The sequence below is a fragment of the Prionailurus bengalensis genome, chromosome D1 (assembly GCF_016509475.1).
Source record: "Prionailurus bengalensis isolate Pbe53 chromosome D1, Fcat_Pben_1.1_paternal_pri, whole genome shotgun sequence".
In the NCBI taxonomy this organism is placed as follows: domain Eukaryota; kingdom Metazoa; phylum Chordata; class Mammalia; order Carnivora; family Felidae; genus Prionailurus; species Prionailurus bengalensis.
The window spans coordinates 44,581,344-44,590,936 of record NC_057346.1 but is presented as its reverse complement, the minus strand read 5'-3'; the positions used below and the strand labels follow the sequence as shown (position 1 = coordinate 44,590,936).

General features: G+C 39.0%; 1 pseudogene; it reads right to left on the bottom strand.

Moving 5' to 3' along the window:
• Window positions 1-4,686: 4,686 nt before the first annotated feature.
• On the bottom strand, window positions 4,687-5,603 carry LOC122484227 (annotated as a pseudogene).
• Window positions 5,604-9,593: the final 3,990 nt, after the last annotated feature.

Genomic DNA, 9,593 nt, shown 5'->3' with positions numbered 1-9,593 from the left:
ACATTAATAAAAGAAAAGATAAGAACCATATGATCCTGTCAATCGATGCAGAAAAGGCCTTTGACAAAATTCAGCAACGTTTCTTAATAAAAACCCTCGAGAGGGGGGCCTGGGTGGCGCAGTCGGTTAAGCGTCCGACTTCAGCCAGGTCACGATCTCGCGGTCCGTGAGTTCGAGCCCTGCGTCAGGTTCTGGGCTGATGGCTTGGAGCCTGGAGCCTGTTTCCGATTCTGTGTCTCCCTCTCTCTCTGCCCCTCCCCCATTCATGCTCTGTCTCTCTCTGTCCCAAAAATAAATAAAAAACGTTGAAAAAAATTTTTTTCAAAAAAAATAAAAAAAAAGCCCTCGAGAAAGTCGAGATAGAAGGAACATACTTAAAGATCATAAAAGCCATTTATGAAAAGCCCACAGCTAACATCATCCTCAATGGGGAAAAACTGAGAGCTTTTTCCCTGAGATCAGGAACACGACAGGGATGTCCACTCTCAACACTGTTTAACATAGTGTTGGAAGTTCTAGCATCAGCAGACAACAAAAGGAAATCAAAGGCATCAAAATTGGCAAAGATGAAGTTAAGCTTTCACTTTTTGCAGATGACATGATATTATACATGGAAAATCCAATAGACTCCACCAGAAGTCTGCTAGAACTGATACATGAATTTAGCAAAGTTGCAGGATACAAAATCAATGTACAGAAATCAGTTGCATTCTTATACACTAACAATGAAGCAACAGAAAGACAAATAAAGAAACTGATCCCATTCACAATTGCACCAAAAAGCATAAAATACCTAGGAATAAATCTAAGCAAAGATGTAAAAGATCTGTATGCTGAAAACTATAGAAAGCTTATGAAGGAAATTGAAGAAGATATAAAGAAATGGAAAGACATTCCCTGCTCATGGATTGGAAGAATAAATATTGTCAAAATGTCAATACTACCCAAATCTATCTACACATTCAATGCAATCCCAATCAAAATTGCACCAGCATTCTTCTCGAAACTAGAACAAGCAATCCTAAAATTCATATGGAACCACAAAAGGCCCCAAATAGCCAAAGGAATTTTGAAGAAGAAGGCCAAAGCAAGAGGCATCACAATCCCAGACTTTAGCCTCTACTACAAAACTGTAATCATCAAGACAGCATGTTATTGGCACAAAAACAGACGCATAGACCAATGGAATAGAATAGAAACCCAGAACTAGACCCACAAATGTACGGCCAACTCATCTTTGACAAAGCAGGAAAGAACACCTAATGGAAAAAAGACAGTCTCTTTAACAAATGGTGCTGGGAGAACTGGACAGCAACATGCAGAAGGTTGAAACTAGACCACTTTCTCACACCATTCACAAAAATAAACTCAAAATGGATAAAGGACCCGAATGTGAGACAGGAAACCATCAAACCCTAGAGGAGAAAGCAGGAAAAGACCTCTCTGACCTCAGCCGTAGCAATCTCTTACTCAACACACCCCAAAGGCAAGGGAATTAAAAGCAAAAGTGAATTACTGGGACCTTATGAAGATAAAAAGCTTCTGCACAGCAAAGGAAACAACCAACAAAACTAAAAGGCAACCAACGGAATGGGAAAAGATATTTGCAAATGACATATCGGACAAAGGGCTAGTATCCAAAATCTATAAAGAGCTCACCAAACTCCACACCCGAAAAACAAATAATCCAGTAAAGAAATGGGCAGAAGACATGAATAGACACTTCTCTAAAGAAGACATCCGGATGGTCAACAGGAACATGAAAAGATGCTCAACATCCCTCATCAGGGAAATACAAATCAAAACCACACTCAGGTATCACCTCACGCCAGTCAGAGTGGCCAAAATGAACAAATCAGGAGACTATAGATGCTGGAGAGGATGCGGAGAAACGGGAACCCTCTTGCACTGTTGGTGGCAATGCAAATTGGTACAGCCACTCTGGAAAGCAGTGTGGAGGTTCCTCAGAAAATTAAAAATAGACCTATCCTATGACCCAGCAATAGCACTGCTAGGAATTTATCCAAGGGATAAAGGAGTACTAATGCATAGGGGCACTTGTACCCCAATGTTTATAGCAGCACTCTCAACAATAGCCAAATTATGGAAAGAGCCTAAATGTCCATCAACTGATGAATGGATAAAGAAATTGTGGTTTATATACACAATGGAGTACTACATGGCAATGAGAAAGAATGAAATATGGCCCTTTGTAGCAACGTGGATGGAACTGGAGAGTGTGATGCTAAGTGAAATAAGCCATACAGAGAAAGACAGATACCATATGTTTTCACTCTTATGTGGATCCTGAGAAACTTAACAGAAACCCATGGGGGAGGGGAAGGAAAAAAAAAAGAGGTTAGAGTGGAAGAGAGCCAAAGCATAAGAGACTCTTAAAAACTGAGAACAAACTAAGGGTTGATGGGGGGTAGGATGGAGGGGAGGGTGGGTGATGGGTATTGAGGAGGGCACCTTTTGGGATGAGCACTGGGTGTTGTATGGAAACCAATATGACAATAAACTTCATATATTGAAAAAAAAAGAAGAAGAAAGTTGAGGATGGCAGAGCTGAAACAATGTGTAGTAGTTCCCTGATTATGGGCTGCCATAGTAAAGTAACATATTGTGAGGCTTAAAACAACAGAAATTTAGTGCCTCAGAATTTTAGATGCTACAAATCTGTTATCAATGTATGAGCAGAGCCATGCTTCCTGAAACCTGTAAGGAAATCCTCCTTTGCCCGTCTCTAGCTTCTGATTATTTGTTAGTAACTTTTAGCATTTCCTGGCTTATAGACACATCTCTCCAATCCTCTATCGTGACATGGTAGTCTCCCTATGTTTGCTTATATTTTCCCTCTGTGCATGTCAGACTCTATGTCCAAATTTCTCCTTTTTATAAGGACACAAGTAATATTGTATTAAGGTCTACTTTACATTAACTGGATTGCCTCTGTTAAGATCCTATTTCCAAATAAGCTCACATCCTCCGGCACTGGGGAATAGGGCTTCAACATATCTAACTGGGGTGATATAATTCAAACCACAACACAGTGGACAAGGCATGGTCCCTACTGACATCAATGGGACATATAGTTCTAACCCTCGTATCACATTTTCTCTTGATCTTTCTGTTATAGAGACATTGTTACCATATGGCATAAGCCACTTTTAGATGGGTATTCTGTTACTTTCAGCTGGAATCATCCTAACTGATCCACATACTTTAGTTTTTTTATTTTTATAATAACATCAACGTATGTTGGACAGAATATGGCAACAGTCAAGTTATGAATCCAGCTTTTTCTGGTTCCAAAGCTATGGATTTAGTTATTCTTCTACATTGCCTCTTTCATTCATGAATACATGACTTCATTTATCCTTTATAATTCCAAATTAGCACAGTAACTTTTGTCCCAGTAAAAACTTAACATTTGCAGAATTGACTTTACTTAAATTGAATCCTTCATAGTGAAATATTCTCTTCATTCCAGAAAGATAATGGAGAAATAAAAAGCAACCATTAACCTAAGATTTTTGATTTTCACATCTTTTGAGATGCATTCTTTCCCCAAATCCAGGTTTCTAGATATGTAGCCTCTCATCCAAAGAGAAGTATTGTTGCAAAATAAGCAGTGCTAGATCAGCTCCAGCTCCCTTTACTGTTTACTTGCTCCCACAAGGCAGGCTAAGTCATCTTTCTCCAGGAGGCAGTTTAAAACCATTTCTTTAACTCTGTGTGGTGCAGGAAGCAAGTTGCTACCTACCCTGCATCTCTATTATTTTGATCTAAAGCCCTTAGCTTCCTTATCCTTTTCTTCTATGCAGGTGTCCCTCTTATGAGTAGGTAAAAATAACAATTTTGGTATAGCTATTTTAAATCAGAAGAAAACATTCCAAGAGGTTAAAATAAACAACAACAGCAAAATACATAAAGTAGAGCTCTATTTTAGCCCTTCGGATTCAATCTATGAGAAAGGAGAGTGTCTTTAATGGGTCTTGGTCTCTCCCTCAGTCTCGTTCTCATACATTTAGTGTATCCAGTAAGGCACATCCCTAGCCTCCAGAAATTTATGTTACAGTGTGGAGACAGTCACATTAGCAAATAACACTGGTATGCAGTATGTAATATTTATTAGATATGTATAAACTCCTGTGGAGACACAGAGAAAGAATGGCTCTGATAGAAGGGCCCATTCAGTTTTTGAAATCGATGTCATGTCTCAAAGATTGAAAAAGAGTTTGTCAGGCAGGAGAAAAGAAAGCCTATTCCACTACAGTGGAGGCAGTGTGAGCCTCTCATTCTGGAATGAAGAGAAGACTTCACTATGAAGGATTCAATTTAAGTAAATTCAATTCTGCAAATGTTAAGTTTTTACTGGGACAAAAGTTACTGTGCTAATTTGGAATTATAAAGTCATGTGAAACAGTACAGAGCATTTTTTAGTATTCCCTTTTACTCAAAGAGGATAGCACAGGAGAGGTCAACTTCCAGGAGTTGAGGTTGGAAAGGGAGGCAGTGTGGAGTCATTCCACCTCCCTTACACTCTCACTCTGTTACACCACAGAGTAAATGAAGAGCTCTGTCCTCACTTTACACAAATGTCCTCCTGAAGCTTCCTTGCTACCCATTCTTTGTACCAGTTCTGTATGTTGTGCTTCAGACCTTTCTAATTTATTTCCTGTCCTCATGCTTTTGTCCTCAACTCTTCATATTTGTTTTTGTTTGTTTGTTCTTGTTGTTTTGGGGTGGGGGGTGACTGCTCTTTTACTTGCCGTTAATGAACTTTGGGGCTCCTTGTGTGACCTTGGTCATCACCCCATCACCAAGGTTCTGCTTTTGTTCCCCTCTGGGAGGGGTGAGTAACCCAAGGTGGTTTCTTCACAAGCTGCAGTAGGCACCCACAGTGTTGTCATGGTATCATGTTGGGGAAATGTCCAGCTTTGTCCAAGAGTTAGTAGAAGTGCTGGCCTTTGATCTTCAGAGACAACATGGCATAGACTTCACCACAATGGACCATGCAGGATACCTGGTTCAAAGGAATCATCAGTGGTGAACCCGCTAGCCTGTAGCATCACTGAACTCACAGAATAAAGGGAGAAGGGAAGACCAGCACCAAGTACCAGGATCCTGATGGTGCCACAGTGGACTGCCAGGCTGCAGCACCAGGGCATGGAGTGCAGGTCCAATGGCCACAGTCTGGGAAGTCTGTATCTGCAGGCAGTGCCTGGAGCAGGAGTCAGGCCAAGGAAGCTATGCTAGGGAGGCCTAGATGATGATCTGGACCATGCAGAACAGCCCAAGGACTAAGAAGAAGTGGCCCCGTTCACACGTGAAGAACAGCACATCTTGTGGCAGGGCTGCATCTTGCAGGGTCCACTGTTATTCAGGTGTAACCTTGGCCTGCTTGGCTCCACTTCTGGGGCAGGACTTCCGCCTCAAACATTCATATTTGATGCAAGGCATTTCTGCTGATTTCTAAGCACATCCTTTACTGTTCTCTCTCCTGACAACATTTCTGAGAGTACTTCAGATAAACACGATTCCCAGTTTTTGTTGGCTTTCTCTTTAGTCCTGCCACGGGGAACACTCTCACAGGTCATATTGCAAAATGTTTGTACAATATGCTAAAGCATTTGGATTTTATTTTGAGGCCAACAGTGAACAATTAATGATGTGTAAGCAAAGGAATGACTTGAGCAGATTTGCATTTTGGGAAATATCCCTCTGGTTGAAGCGTAGAAATAAATCGGAATAGGATAAAAATAGAGGGAGGGAAATCCATGGAGTTGTTTGTAATGATTGAGACATGAATAGTGACAGGCCACTGATCAAAGATGAAGGGAAGTGGATTCAAGAGTCAGTCAGTACGTACCATGTCACGTTATCACCAGTCAACATAATCAACTTAGGTCAGTTTTCTCTTTTATTTCTTAAAGGACCTGCCAATGCCTATATATTTTCTCTTGTTTTATCCCTTAAATCCATCTCTCCAACTAAAATAAGCAATTATGAATACAGAGAAATAAACTTCTAGAGCTGAGTTTGACATTATCTAAGGCAATTCCCTCATTAGACAGAATGCAGGTCTCACTGTGAGAGGCCACATATATAGTTTGCTCTCCTTTCTAATCTGCTTTTCATGCCATCTAACAAGAGCTTTTGTTTTCCTTTACACTCCTAATTTTCACTTAGGTATATTCTCCATCAAATAGAAGTACACACTGCTTCCATATTCTTCATTCTTTCTCCAGGGAGTAGACAGGGCTTAGAGAAGTATTGGAAGAGGGACACAAAATCCATGTGCAAGCAGTAATGACACTACTTACCCACTTGAGCCCCATTCCCCAAGTCACTGGGCTGGAGAACTCTCTCCTGTATTGTTACGTTCTGCACTATAATCCTGCCTGCTTCCAGCCCAATGGTTATGCCTCCCCTTGGAAAGCTCATGCTGTCTGTTTGGGGGTGACTTTAAATGGAATGTCACCCAAGTGACACCTTTGTGGCTTGTCATCAGCATCTTCCATTAAGTACAGCCATGTGAGTGTCTGATGGACTGTGTGAAACAGGCAATTTCCCAATTATAAGTAACTTTACTTGTTTTAACAGTCTCAAGCCTTGTCACACACTTCTGTTAAAGGAAGATATTGCTTCTCAGTTTGTCACAGACTGTGATGCCCTTATATAATAGCTTTCTGTATCTCAGTGCTTACTTTTAAAAGCCCACCAGCTATTTCCATGTTACTAACAGCTGTTGTTAAATTAAATTAAATTTCTAAGTAAAATAATTATTTTAGGGGAGATTCAGGACTGAAGAGTTTTGTGAATGTCAAATTACTTTTTCTGTGTTCACTTCAGGAAGTTCTAATTTCTTTTTATCCACTTTCTGTAACAAATTCCAGACTGTGAAGATGTCTCAAAGTTCTGTAACCAATCTATATTGTTTGCATTCCATTGTCTTTAATGCACTTTAGCATTTCTTTAATCTCTCCCACAGAGAAGAAATTCCACCTAATCTTATTTTTTTTTTTGAGTGGGACTTCTCCTTTGTACAAAATAAAATGCACCTTCAAAGGTGTCTCAGTAAATAACATTTCACTTTCACAGCTACATACATTTACACTTCGGAAAAAAAGTGAAAACATTGTCAAATGCAGCACATTAGTAGACTTTATGATCTATAATGAACTTTAGAGGTCTTGTAGTCTACTAGTTTGAAAAACAAATCATACTACAGACTCAGTGGTCACTGTCTACCAGGTAAAATATAGAATGTGAGCCAGAAAGAAGGGGAATCTGAGCCTCAATCCCACAGAGGGGAATGGTAAAAGGAATAGTCATAAAAGGGTAAACAATTTGTCATACTGAATAGTAAATCAGTGGATGGAAAATACATATCTAATTTGCATATTAGATATTACATTACATTAGATATTACATAGATTTTATGTTACATCTAGTATTGCATATTAGATATTTGATCTAATTTGAGAGTAAAGATTTGCTCAAGGTCACACATTGGCTGTTTGAAGATGCACCCCTGAGTCTCTTGGCTGTGCTTCTTGTACATTACACCATAGCTGCTATTTGGCCCATTATACTAAGTATCTTGTCAGTAAAGAGAGATCTTTCCTTAAGAGAATAGATATTAGAGTCTGGGAGGTCTGTTTATATTCTTACTTCTCCACTATGTGACTGGGGGTAAGATGTTTTAGCTTTCTAAGCTGCAATAATTTCAACTTTAATATGATAATACTGACAGTACATATACACAGACATTAAATGACAAATGCATGCAAACTTTTTTGCTGAAGCTTGATACCATGCATAATAACAGTTGAGTCATTAAGATTTTTAAAAATTATATATAAATATTTGCCTAAGACAAATAGTAGCTAGTAAATGATGGAGTTTCCACCTCATTTTATCTCTAAGTTGGAAGACTTCCACTGCTTCCACTTCATTCTTAGGATCCTCATTAAACCCTCCTTTTCCACTCTACTTTGGTGCTACCAAAAAAGCATCTTACCTATAGAGTCTTTGAAATTTCGTTGAGAGTCTTCATAATGGGAAGTCCCTACCATTTCCACCATGACATTTTCTTAGAATATAATCAAATATCATCATCACTCTAAGAAAACGTTGCCTAATGCCTACATGTCTTCTAATCATACATTCAATTGTTAAATCACATTTCCGTCTTAGGCATGAACATAATCTTCCAAATGCTTCAAGGCATATTCTTACCATTTACCATCTATAACTTATCCATCACCAAGTCTTATTATGCCTTAAACTCCTTCCCTTCAATGCCACTGTTGCAGTGGTTTTTCAGTTTCATTGTTTATTTTTCCCTTCCCTCCAGTGCTTCTCCTTGGAAGTCAGGCCTTCACACTGGTTCCAGAGTAGTCTTACTTTTTATAATGATAATCTCATCATTTCCTACTTAAAACTCATCAGTGACTCACTGGGTTGTCTCACTCACTATCCATACATCACAGTTCATTTTAGGGTAAGAATCAGGCCTTTAATGAAGACTGACTCCTTATTCTATAGGTTAGCTTATGGCCACCTCTACAGCTTTGTCTCTTGCCACATTTTTTGATATGAGTTCCCATCTATTCCCCACACCTTCCCACTATTGAAAATTATGTTTTGTATTTGACATGCTTACAATTCTATACATCTGTACTCCCCTCCCTGTCATGTCTGTCTTATTTTACTCCTTTCATTATTCACATTTTTAGATCTTCACTGTGGTAGGCAGAATAATGGCCCTGCAAAGATGTTCAACTACTAATCCCTGAAACCTATTTCTAGTTGTGATGGCTAATTTTATGGGTCAACTAGGCCAGATATTTGACAAAACATTATTCTATACATTTTTGTAGAGGTATTATTTTTCTTTACATGAGATAGACATTTAAATAATTAGACTTAGAATACCCTCTATAATGTGGGTGGGTTTCATTTGGTCAGTTGAAGACCTTAATAGGAAAAAAAAAATGACCTTCTCCAGTGAAGAGGGAATATATCCATATATCTATATATCTACGTCTTTTGGTTTTGTTTCTGTGGATAACCCTGGATATACCATGGATATACCATGTTACTTGACCTGACAAAGGAAAAGGAACTTGCCATGTGTGGTTAAGTTTAAGATCTTGAGATAGAAGGATCATCTTGAATCATCCAGGTATGTCCAACATAATCACAAGGGAGGAAGGAGAGGCAGAGTTAGAGAGTTTGGAGCTGCTATACCTGGCTGACTTTGAAGATGAAGGAAGGGGCAATAAGCCAAAAAAATTAGGAGGCCTCTAAAGCTGTGAAAGGCCAGGAGATAGATTCCTCCTAGAATCCAGAAGAATACAGCCCTGCTAACACCATGATTTCAGTCAAGTGAAAGCTATTTGAGATTCCTGACCTCTAGAACTATAAGATAATACATTTATATTGTTTTAAGTCAACAAATTTGTGTCCTTTTGTTACAGTAGCAGTAAGAAACTAATACAGATTTTGGTGCATGGAAGTGAGATGGTGTTTGTGAATACTTAAAATGTGCAAGCATTTAGGAATTGGGCAGAAGATGAAAG